A 13,739-nucleotide genomic window follows, 5' to 3' on the forward strand; every position below is an offset into this window, starting at 1 on the left:
GAAATAAAACAAGGATTGGTATAGGAGATGCCTTTGAAAGATGGAGACGGCTGAAAACATAGAAGAATTTGAAGATAGACGCCAACGTTGCTAATTTTCTCCAGGACAGGTAAGATTCATCTATGTTTGGCTAACTTTGCTTCCGTATACAGTGGATTTTCCACGGTCGGCTGTGCTAAATGCGTTCATAAAAAGCTTTATATCGCACCACGAGCAGGGTATGACAACAATCTATAGTGATGTGACATTTGACACCAAAGCTTCGAAGCTTGTATCAAAAAAGCGAAACATCTCACAGTGAAGCACTGTACCGGAGCTTGATTCGTTTTGTCCATAACCACGTGACCTGTGACGTCCGAAGCTTCGTTTTCGCGCACAACCACGTGACTGCTTCATATTCTGATTCAAATAACGTGAACCCCTTGTGCAAGTATCAAGTGTCATACACTTTTTGTCAAGAATAAATCATAATACGAATAAATGTGTACATGTGTAGTTTTGTGCATATCCATTTTGTAGTTATCCTTGCTTCACAAGCACTTCTAATTAATACTAATATTAGTCAAAATTATTCTTAATTTACTTTGGACATATATGCCTACATGAACCATGCTTATACTTGTATCATTTTATTAAAATGTTTATTTACAGATCAATTCGAGTAAAATTACTGTTTTTCTGACACAGCACAAATTGATGTGTTTGATGAAACTGTTAAAAATCGCTTTAAGATCTGTGACGCGAAAGCAACTTTTTCCACCTTTGTCCACAAGATGTCATTAGTGTGCAACATGTTGAAAAGCTTCGAATAACGAACCTTTTTATGATACAGTTGATGGGAAAGCCTCGGTGCTTCGAAAAGCTTCATTTTCCCATCACTAACAATCTATGTTCCGACTGAAATGTGGTATTACAGTACATCTTTGCGAAATATTTGGCTAATCGCCATCTGTAAATTTTTGCGATACATAATTACTTCGCAAAACATCTCTTGTGAAGCATAAACATAATTAACAGAAGAAAAACAAATTTCTGTGTAGGACTCGTCACTTGCCATTGGAAGCTCCTTGTAGCACTAGCAGCCTACTCCTGCAGCTTAGCTGGCAACCTGGAGTCAGGGGGGAGCGGGAGGGGATACACTGTTCTACAGTATTTTGAAAGTGATTGCAGTACCAGTTTTGGCCACAATCCTACATACGGTTCCTTTAATTAAACATTTAATAAAAGCTAAAAAAGAGTACATAAATAATACATGAAACAATGAATGAAACAACAGTTCTTTCCATTAAGTAATCTTTGTTCTTCAACCTCAACTTATTTTAGTTTCAGATTCCATGGGATCCAGCGGAATGTGAGGCTGTTCGTGTGTCGTATGTTCTGCATGCCATTGTTTTGTCTCTGACGTCAGATCTTTATTTATGAGACAGGCACAGTTTAACCTTGAGATGCAGATGAGACGTTCACTGTGTGTAAGGGTTAAGAGGAGCATTTCCCCCAGAGAGACATCTCTCAATCGCTTCTTAATAGACGTGACCATTGTGAAAAGTGCAAAGAACTGCCAATGAAAGTCAAGACTGCTGAAATCTGTTGTAAAAATCCAGCAATGTTCTTCAGATTCTGTTGCAATGATTTTCTTTTTATATGATGTAACATTTACTCGTTTCACCCCCAGACTTAACCATAAACCAATTTTATGAGTCAAATCAGTTTTATTTTTTTATTTCATTTTAATTTATACAATTATAAAAACATTTGTTATAATGGATGTTTAAAGTTCATGGAACCATCAAGGCCAATAAAGAAGCTTTATTTTTAAGTGTGTACAGTAGGTCAGGCTTTCACACCCCTCAATCTGACCAATCACTAACAGACCATCCATCCATCAGAGCCTCTCTTTGTCTTCTTTCTAACCTCTTCACTGGTTTCCAGACTGGTGGAGTGAGTTATTGCAGCTCTGTCCTGCTTTCCTAATATGCAGCTGGAACATCAGTTCTGTGAACTCTTTGTGTCTGCTAAGAACAGAGACAAATCATTAAACAAAGATGCATACAATATCCAAATACAATATTGATTCAGATCGAGACTTCAAAATGCGTATTTTATTTGCAATACCTACTTTCGGAAAGTTTTTTTAATCTTTTGATTTAGATTGGAACTCAGTAGATTTAGTGGCTCAGTATGATGATTTGCGAATCTTTTGATTCAGATCAGATCAATCTGAATCAATTAATTCAGATTGAGACGTCGGATCGCTATTGCAAGTTATTTTTTTCAGATTAGGACTTTGGAGCGCGCATCGCAAATCATTTGATTTAGATTGGAACTTCTGAGCGCATATCGCAAATAGTTTTATTTAGATCGGAACTTCGGGGTGGGTTCGCAAATTATTTCGTGAATTGAATGATTCACAATCCACACTCTGAAGTCACGATCTAAAATGATGGTTTGTGAATTTTTTGACTCAGATTGGATTTTGGTGCGTGTTTTGCGAATCATTTGATTTAGATTGGAAATTCACAATCCACACTCTGAAGTCACGATCTAAAATGATGGTTTGTGAACCATTTGATTCAGACTGCTGACTCAGTAGTCCCAATCTGAATTGATGATTTGCGAATCTTTTGATTTAGATCAGAACTTTGGAGTGCGGATTACAAATCCTTTAATTCAGATTGAGACATCGGACTGCGTATCGCAAGTTATTTGATTCAGACTGGAACTTCGGAGCACAGATCCGAAGTTCATTTGATCATTTGATTCAGATTGAGACGTCAGGCTGCGTATCGCAAGTTATTTGATTCAGAATTGAAATTATTTCGTGAATTGAATGAGTCGCAATCCGTACTCCGAAGTCCTGATCTGAAATGATAGTTCGCAAATTTGTTAATTCAGATCGGAACTTCGGAGCACAAATCGCAAATCATTTGATTCAGATTGAGACGTCAGGCTGCGTATCGCAAGTTATTTGATTCAGATTGAGACGTCAGGCTGCGTATCGCAAGTTATTTGATTCAGATTGAGACGTCAGGCTGCGTATCGCAAGTTATTTGATTCAGAATTAAAATTATTTCATGAATTGATTGAGTTGCAATCCGTACTCCGAAGTCCCGATCTGAAATGATAGTTCGCAAATTTGTTAATTCAGATTGGAACTTCGGAGCACAAATCGCAAATCATTTGATTCAGATTGAGACGTCAGGCTGCGTATCGCAAGTTATTTGATTCTCGCGAATCATTTGATTCAGATTGAGACGTCAGGCTGCGTATCGCAAGTTATTTGATTCAGATTGAGACGTCAGGCTGCGTATCGCAAGTTATTTGATTCAGATTGAGACGTCAGGCTGCGTATCGCAAGTTATTTGATTCAGATTGAGACGTCAGGCTGCGTATCGCAAGTTATTTGATTCAGAATTAAAATTATTTCATGAATTGATTGAGTTGCAATCTGTACTCCGAAGTCCCGATCTGAAATGATAGTTCGCAAATTTGTTAATTCAGATTGGAACTTCGGAGCACAAATCGCAAATCATTTGATTCAGATTGAGACGTCAGGCTGCGTATCGCAAGTTATTTGATTCTCGCGAATCATTTGATTCAGATTGAGACGTCAGGCTGCGTATCGCAAGTTATTTGATTCAGATTGAGACGTCAGGCTGCGTATCGCAAGTTATTTGATTCAGAATTGAAATTATTTCGTGAATTGAATGAGTCGCAATCCGTACTCCGAAGTCCTGATCTGAAATGATAGTTCGCAAATTTGTTAATTCAGATCGGAACTTCGGAGCACAAATCGCAAATCATTTGATTCAGATTGAGACGTCAGGCTGCGTATCGCAAGTTATTTGATTCAGATTGAGACGTCAGGCTGCGTATCGCAAGTTATTTGATTCAGATTGAGACGTCAGGCTGCGTATCGCAAGTTATTTGATTCAGATTGAGACGTCAGGCTGCGTATCGCAAGTTATTTGATTCAGAATTGAAATTATTTCATGAATTGAATGAGTTGCAATCTGTACTCCGAAGTCCCGATTTGAAATGATAGTTCGCAAATTTGTTAATTCAGATCGGAACTTCGGAGCACAAATCGCAAATCATTTGATTCAGATTGAGACGTCAGGCTGTGTATCGCAAATTATTTGATTCAGATTGAGACGTCAGGCTGCGTATCGCAAGTTATTTGATTCAGATTGAGACGTCAGGCTGTGTATCACAAGTTATTTGATTCAGATTGAGACGTCAGGCTGCGTATCGCAAGTTATTTGATTCAGATTGAGGCGTCAGGCTGCGTATCGCAAGTTATTTGATTCAGATTGAGACGTCAGGCTGCGTATCGCAAGTTATTTGATTCAGATTGAGACGTCAGGCTGCGTATCGCAAGTTATTTGATTCAGATTGAGACGTCAGGCTGTGTATCGCAAGTTATTTGATTCAGATTGAGACGTCAGGCTGCGTATCGCAAGTTATTTGATTCAGATTGAGACGTCAGGCTGTGTATCACAAGTTATTTGATTCAGATTGAGACGTCAGGCTGCGTATCGCAAGTTATTTGATTCAGATTGAGACGTCAGGCTGTGTATCGCAAGTTATTTGATTCAGATTGAGACGTCAGGCTGCGTATCGCAAGTTATTTGATTCAGATTGAGACGTCAGGCTGCGTATCGCAAGTTATTTGATTCAGATTGAGACGTCAGGCTGCGTATCGCAAGTTATTTGATTCAGATTGAGACGTCAGGCTGCGTATCGCAAGTTATTTGATTCAGATTGAGACGTCAGGCTGCGTATCGCAAGTTATTTGATTCAGATTGAGACGTCAGGCTGCGTATCGCAAGTTATTTGATTCAGATTGAGACGTCAGGCTGTGTATCGCAAGTTATTTGATTCAGATTGAGACGTCAGGCTGCGTATCGCAAGTTATTTGATTCAGATTGAGACGTCGGACCGCATTTCACAAGTTATTTGTTTCAGAATTAAAATTATTTTGTGAATTGAATGAGTTGCAATCTGTACTCCGAAGTCCCCATCTGAAATGATAGTTCGTAAATTTGTTAATTCAGATTGGAACTTCGGAGCACAAATCGCGAATCATTTGATTCAGATTGAGACGTCAGGCTGCGTATCGCAAGTTATTTGATTCAAAATTGAAATTATTTCGTGAATTGAATGAGTCGCAATCCACACTCCGAAGTCACAATCTAAAATGATGGTTTGCTCGGAACTTCGGAGCACAGATCGCGAATCATTTAATTTAGATTGAGACGTCGGACTGCGAATCGTGAGTTATTTGATTCAGATCAGGACTTTGATGCGTGTATTGCAAATCATTTGATTTAGATTGGAACTTCAGGGTGGGTTTCACACAGATTGCGAATCATTTGATTCAGATCAGGACTTCGGAGCGTGTATCGCAAATCATTTGATTCAGATTAAGAAATCAGGCTGCGTATTGCAAGTTATTTGATTCAGATTGAGACGTCGGACCGCATTTCACAAGTTATTTGTTTCAGAATTAAAATTATTTCGGGAATTGAATGAGTTGCAATCTGTACTCCGAAGTCCCCATCTGAAATGATAGTTCGTAAATTTGTTAATTCAGATTGGAACTTCGGAGCACAAATCGCGAATCATTTGATTCAGATTGAGACGTCAGACTGTGTATCGCAAGTTATTTGATTCAAAATTGAAATTATTTCGTGAATTGAATGAGTCGCAATCCCTACTCTGAAGTCCCGATCGGAAATGATATTTTTCGCAAATTTGTTAATTCAGATCGGAACTTCGTAGCACAGATCGAGAATCATTTGAGTCAGATTGAGATGTCGGACTGCGTATCGCAAATTATTTGATTCAGATCAGGACTTTGGAGCGCGTATTGCGATTCATTTGATCGAAACTTTGAACCGCGTATCGCAAATCATTTTATTTAGATCAGAACTTCGGAGTGGGTTTGTGAATTATTTTGTGAATTGAATGAGTCGCAATCCACACTCCGAAGTCACAATGATGGTTTGCTCGGAAGTTCGGAGCACAGATCGCGAATCATTTAATTTAGATTGAGACGTCGGACTGCGAATCGTGAGTTATTTGATTCAGATCAGGACTTTGATGCACGTATTGCAAATCATTTGATTTAGATTGGAACTTCAGGGCGGGTTTCACACAGATTGTGAATCATTTGATTCAGATCAGGACTTCGGAGCGTGTATCGCAAATCATTTGATTCAGATTAAGACATCAGGCTGCGTATCGCAAGTTATTTGATTCAGAATTAAAATTATTTTGTGAATTGAATGAGTTGCAATCTGTACTCCGAAGTCCCCATCTGAAATGATAGTTCGTAAATTTGGTAATTCAGATCGGAACTTACATCTTGTGCATTTTGTGTAGTTGGTTTTCATGAAAAAAATATTTAAAATGTAATTTAATTTAATTATTTAATTTAATTTAATAAGTTGACTTTAAGCTAAATTTTTAATCACGTAAATGTATGTGAACTCTGAGACATTTATATACTCATGTTAAGCATTTTTATTTTTCAGATCTTTAAATGTTTTATATTCAAATATTCAAATATATATATATTTTTTTAAATGTGAACATTTTAAAATATTTAAACATAGTTTACATTATAAAACATTATTTGAAATTGAAAATGCATGTATCCTTTATGGTTAATGCAATCCCAGAATGCATTGCGATAAACTTTCATCCAAGATGGCTGACAGAGTTGAAGCAATGTTTGTGTTTTTAAAAATAATTTTTAAATATATTTTCATGTATTTTTTAATTTAATCAGCACAAAATCCTGAATAAAAGTTAATCAAACTATACTTAATTTAATGATTTCAAATGTTACATATTTGTATAAGAAATATTTGGATAAAGGTAACCTTCTGGACTACATGAATTATGAATAAAGTGGACATAGATGTGCAGATGGGTGGTGATGAATTGAGGTAAGCATCTGTTTAAGTGTTTGCTCTTGTGTTGTGATTGACAGGTCCGGATGCACATGCTCCTACTGAACTCTTGTTTAGTTGCTCTGTGTATTTTTGTGCAGTGAGAAAGTAGCAGGAAGGCATTGATTGTGAATAGGAGGATGATTTGATGGTCCTTTTATAGGAGGTCACCAGGTTTTGGACTTGATTTATGAGCGTGGAATGAGCTGCATCTTCTGAAAGGTCTTTGCTCTATAATTAGATGCGTTTTTGAAATAGTATCTTCTGTTAATGTGAACCTTCTTGCACATGTTTTGTGAAAGTGTGTTGTTACAATCACCTGACTTGAGCTCAAGTTACACACAGCTCTTCAACTGTTGTAGCTCTTAAACCCTGTCAAGCCTGACATGTGAAATAATAGTCTAAAAAAATAGTTTCTTTAACCTTTTAACAGAATATAAAAGAAAATCTGCATATGTGTTTTATGTTTTGCTTTGTATCCGGCTTTAATGACTTGTACAGTGTGATAAAGTGACAATATGGAGAGAAAAAACTGAGCAACTGAGGCCTAAACAAAAATATTCAATTTAGTGCAGATGCTGATACTTATAAGGGCAAGTGTATGCAATTCTGATATTTGTAATGCAAATCAATGAGATCTTTGTAGCAGATACTTACATAAAATAATATAAATATTAGTCGTCACTCTATATCTCCAATAATATGTCTTTGTAAGATGATGTTTAAATGATCAAAACATATAATGCAATGCAATCTAATGATGATTGAGAGATGACGGTCAAAGACGAAAAAGGGTTTAAGCATTTAAACAATAAGTTTAACACTGCTTTAAATTGTTATTTTTCCCAAAAAGTTTTCTGTTTAATTTAGTTGCATTTTTGTTTTTCTGAGCAAAAAATAAATATCATACATTTTCCCCTAATTTACAGAAGACACCCACTAAAATGTCATTCAGTTTTTACTACAAAAATCAATTTCTTCAGAAGGCATGGAGTACACTCTTAAAAATAAAGGTGCTTCACGATGCCTAGAAGAACCTTTTTTGTTTTAATGGTTCCATGAAGAACCTTTAACACCTGAAGAACCTTTCTGTTTCACAGGTTTGTGGCGAAAAAAGGTTCTTCAGATTATAAAAATTTAAGGAAGAGATGGTTCTTTAAAAAACCTTTAACTGAATGGTTCTCTGAAAATGGTTCTTCTATCTATGGCATCGCTGTGAAGAACCTTTTAAAGCACCTTTATTTTTAAGAGTGTAGATTAAGTGTGAAACAGGTTAAACAGCACTCAGTTCTCTAGTTCATAGTAAGAATGACTTACATTACGGCATAGATGCAACAGATACAATTGACAGTTTGTTAATGGTTAGAGAAATGTGCAAGTATTCATGATTCTCTCAGGTGTTTTTCATAAACCTCATTTAAAAATCAAAATAATGAATGTAAACAGCAGCTCAGGACATTTAATGACAAATATTTGCATTCATATTAAGGTGAGACACTGCTGGTGAATAGGGTAAAAAAATAACTAATAGTTATCGCCTTTTGTACCCAGTGATATTTGCAAACCTTTTTTTATTTGCATTTCTTCCGCTCTTGAGTCTATGGCAGCCTATAGAACCGCTTGCGGGAACGTTGTGAAATTTGGCACATTGACAGAGGACAGTCTCAACATTAACCATAGCAAGTTTGGAGTCTCTAACTCAAACTCTGTAGCGTCACCACTTGTCCAAAGTTTCACTCAAGTTATAACTTTGGAACCGTAAGGCACAGAATCAAAAATTCTTTTTCTTTCTGAATTCTTGGCTCATGCCAAGTCGAATTAAGTCCAAAATTAAAAAATCGTATGGTTTCGTTTCTTTTTCTTTTTTAATAGTTTGTAAAACCTACTTATTCGATCTCCTCCAAGACAGTTTGTCTGATTTTCCCCAAAATTGGCTCAGATCATCTTCAGACCACGCTGGCAAAAAGTTATGGAATTCAAGTTGATTAGTCAAATGGTTCTTGAATAACGTGCAAACGAATTCTGCGAAAAGTGCGCAAAAAAGGATGTGAGGCTATATCTCCACAACGGTTTGATGATTGCGACCAAACTTGTGTGTGCTGTATCAAGCATGACCTGATGCTACCTGCAGGGTTTCGTCGCAGTGCCAGCTAGAGGTCAGGATATAGGACAAATGGCTCTTTTTGCTTATAACTTCTCAATGGTTTGGCCAAAAATCACAAAACTGGTGTCTTTGGATTCAGTGCTTCATGCCAAACAATACCCAATTTTCCCATGTCAGCCATTTTGAATTTTGTTGTAAAATGCTATATTTTACAAACGCATTGACGTAAAGGGAGCCTGAAAAGTTTCAGCACCATGTAGTGGTACAATCAAATATTTACATGCTTATAACTTTGGGTGTAGTGGACTTTTTTCACAGTAGTCACCTTTTTAGACTCCTGAATCCTTGCCGAGTCCAGCGATACCAAACATTGTATTTTAGCACTTAAAAGACATTTGCCAATATCTTAGAAACCGTTAGTACGATCAACACAAAACCACCATATTCAGAAAAATAGCGCGCCAGCCCTATGCTAATGCCCAACTGCCCAAATTTTGATATCAAGTGGCAGTAAAATGCAAACAAAGTCAGCCATGTCATTTTTTCTCTTCCCATATATAAAAATGTCTATAACTCCAAAACAAAATGAGATATTTTCACCAAATTGAACACACGTATGCATGTGCACACTCTAAAGACAAAAACTGGTGGGATTGTGCCTCTTGGTGGCGCTATAATTGAACAAAACATGAAACTGCCATTGACTGCAATAGAGTATTATAATATAAAATGCTACATTTTACGAATGCATTGGTGTACCATTACCATTACATACTGAAAGTACTCAAAATGTTTTGAGACAATGCGATGAGCCAAAGTGATAAAAAGAAATAAGCCATTAAATCATATTACTAGTACATTTATTTTTATTTTATTACTTAAAATGGCTTCCTTTACGCATTGTTGCAGTTGGTCTGGTGCTCCATGTCATGCTTAGCTCCTCATTTTCCCTTTGGTGTGCTTGGCCCCGTAATTGCTGCTTGCAGCTATATTTTGCATACATTTCTAGTACAAAAATCTAAACACTGGATGAAGTCAGTTTCAAAATTCTTGTTTAATTTTTTTCACATATTAGAGTCAAATGTTAAAAAAGGGAATTTTGGGTATTTCATTTTGTCACTCCATGATTCAGAAAATCCTTAGACAGAAAACAATATATCTTTGCAATTTTGGGAGAATAAAACGTTTTATATAATCAACCAAAATTATATATGAACAAATTCCTCTGTAAAAACCTTCAGGATATAGACTGGAATAAAAATGTAAAGTTTGGTGTGTGTAAGTGCTACTGAAGTGGAGATTTATGGCTCAGTGTAGGAGAAAAAAACTGTTTGAGAAAACGGCCTTTAAAAATATGTATTGTAATTGAAATCTATTGACACAAATAGATAAAGTGCTATAAAAGAAACTCTTTTGGATGTTTTCTTTCCACTAGTCTGAAAAAACACTTTATGAAAAACAAAAAAGCCCCAAATCTCTTGAAAAACTTGAGAGGTGCATAAAAAAAACTGCATTTTTGCATGTAGTGTCTCTCCTTAAGATTTCTAAATGCAGCCTGTTGTATTTTGGTAAATTTGAGCACGGTTTGACATATTGTTGAGATATTTCTGAAACTTGCCTGAGTTGATAATTCAGATGCATTAGTAAAATTCGCTGTATTTGATGTCTGGCATGTAAACATCTCTATTGCTGTATAGTATGTGTGTTCAGATATAATGGCTGTGTGTTACCTTGAATGCTTATTTTACCCCTCTGTGTGCAAACACACACAAACACACAAGCTGTACTCAGCTTGAACTTTCCCCTATTTTTTAGTAAACCCATCTGAAGGACAGATATGAGGGCATTTGGGTTCACTTCAATCATCAGCATGTTAAATATTTGGCGCATACGTTTAGACATCATGGAAAGTTTTATTTTAGTTCCAGTTTTCCTAGAAGACCATGTGTGTATGTGTATATAACTACTTAAGCATATTTTGAGGACAGAGAAATTAGCTAAACCTTGAAAAACACTTAAAAAAAATTACAGTCAAATAAAGTTTTGTATAAAGAATTTTATGTGCAGGTTATTGAAAGGCATTTAGTAGTTCTAAAATGACTATTCAATCATAGAGTAATATTGAATCAGATACATTTACAAATATATGTAGTGATTATAATAATCAAACCCATATATCAAACCTATATCAAACCTATATACACTTCAGATATCATACAGCGGGTTACAGAAATACACAAGATGCTTTCAGCAAGTCATTTGTCATTGTTAGTTCACATTGCCAGGCATTTCAATTCAATTTGTGCATGATAAAAATATAACTTGTAAATAATGTCCCAGGTTAAAAATGGATAATTATAGCTGGACTAACTGTACAAACTGATTGTACCTCCACTAAAAACAGTACTTGAAATATTCACAAACAAACAAACAAACAGACAAACAAAAAACTAAAAAGAAAAAAAAATGCATTGTTTGTTGATGTGAAAATAATATGAATCATCCATTTTAAATCCATGATTGGAATGTTAAATTGTGTTTTGCTAAACTTGAGGTAGCTGTAGTTTCAGATCACAGTTTATATTATTGATCTACAGCTGCTGAAAGTGTATGAACCACTATCACTAAGGTTATCATTTATGTGACCCTGGACAGTCATAAGGGTCAATTTTATGAAACTGAGATTTATACAGGGTGCAAAAAAATCTAAAATTGCCTTTAAAGTTGTCCAAATGAAGTTCTTAGTAATACATATTACTAAGCAAAAATTAAGTTTTAATATATTTACTGTAGGACATTTACAATATCTTCATGGAACATGATCTTAACTTAATATCCTAATGATTTTTGGCATAAAAGACCCATACAGTGTATTTTTGGCTATTGCTACAAATATACAGTTTTGGTTTTGTGGTCCAGGGTCACATATACATGCTTTATGTGTTAGTTATTTTTATCTTGACTTATTTATGATTGATGTTTAAAACTAAATCTATTCTGTGAACTATAAATTAGTGAATCTATCAAGCTGGATTTATGCTTAATAATTTTATACACAGTACATGAAGATCCTATTTAACCCCAAAACCAAAAGGAAGAAATAAGAAATTATATTTTGCATTCAAGTCTAAACTTTACTTTTAGAAAGATTGGGATTTTTTATGCTTAACTGTCATTTGTTAATTAGCTAACAGTAAAAATGACTGTTTACAACAAATTACAGTCATGAAGATTTGTTTTTAATATACAATATTTTCCTACACTAATATGTAGTTTTTGTTCTTTTCTTTTGAGTTTGGGATGTAAATGTAACCTGGAAATTTGCTAAATTTACAAGCCTACATTCACATAAAATGAAAACATTCAGATATACAGTGGGTACGGAAAGTATTCAGACCCCCTTAAATGTTTCACGCTTTGTTATATTGCAGCCATTTGCTGAAATCATTGAATTTCATTTTTTCCCCTCATTAATGTACACACAGCACCCCATATTGACAGAAAAACACAGAATTGTTGACATTTTTGCAGATTTATTAAAAAAGAAAAACTGAAATATCACATGGTCCTAAGTATTCAGACCCTTTGCTGTGACACTCATATATTTAACTCAGGTGCTGTCCATTTCTTCTGATCATCCTTGAGATGGTTCTACACCTTCATTTGAGTCCAGCTGTGTTTGATTATACTGACTGGACTTGATTAGGAAAGCCACACACCTGTCTATATAAGACCTTACAGCTCACAGTGCATGTCAGAGCAAATGAGAATCATGAGGTCAAAGGAACTGCCTGAAGAGCTCAGAGACAGAATTGTGGCAAGGCACAGACCTGGCCAAGGTTGTCTACTGCACTTAAGGTTTAATCATTAAATGGAAGCTTTTGGGATGACCAGAATCCTTCCTAGAGCTGTCCATCCAGCCAAACTGAGCTATTGGGGGAGAAGAGCCTTGGTGAAAGAGGTAAAGAAGAACCCAAAGATCACTGTGGCTGAACTCCAGAGATGCAGTCGGGAGATGGGAGAAAGTTGTAGAAAGTCAACCATCACTGCAGTCCTCCACCAGTCGGGGCTTTATGGCAGAGTGGCCCGACGGAAGCCTCTCCTCAGCGCAAGACACACGAAAGCCCGCATGGAGTTTGCTAAAAAACACCTGAAGGACTCCAAGATGGTGAGAAATAAGATTCTCTGGTCTGATGAGAACAAGATAGAACTTTTTGGCCTTAATTCTAAACGGCATGTGTGGAAAAAACCAGGCACTGCTCATCACCTGTCCAATACAGTCCCAACAGTGAAGCATGGTGGTGGCAGCATCATACTGTGGGGGTGTTTTTCAGCTGCAGGGACAGGACGACTGGTTGCAATCGAGGGAAAGATGAATGCGGCCAAGTACAGGGATATCCTCCAGGACGAAAACCTCCTCCAGAGTGCTCAGGACCTCAGACTGGGCCGAAGGTTTACCTTCCAACAAGACAATGACCCTAAGCACACAGCTAAAAGAACGAAGGAGTGGCTTCACAACAACTCTGTGACTGTTCTTGAATGGCCCAGCCAGAGCCCTGACTTAAACCCAATTGAGCATCTCTGGAGAGACCTAAAAATGGCTGTCCGCCAACGTTTACCATTCGACCTGACAGAACTGGAGAGGATCTGCAAGGAGGAATGGCAGAGGATCCCAAAAT

Source organism: Garra rufa, chromosome 10, assembly GCF_049309525.1.
Source record: "Garra rufa chromosome 10, GarRuf1.0, whole genome shotgun sequence".
Lineage (NCBI taxonomy): Eukaryota > Metazoa > Chordata > Actinopteri > Cypriniformes > Cyprinidae > Garra > Garra rufa.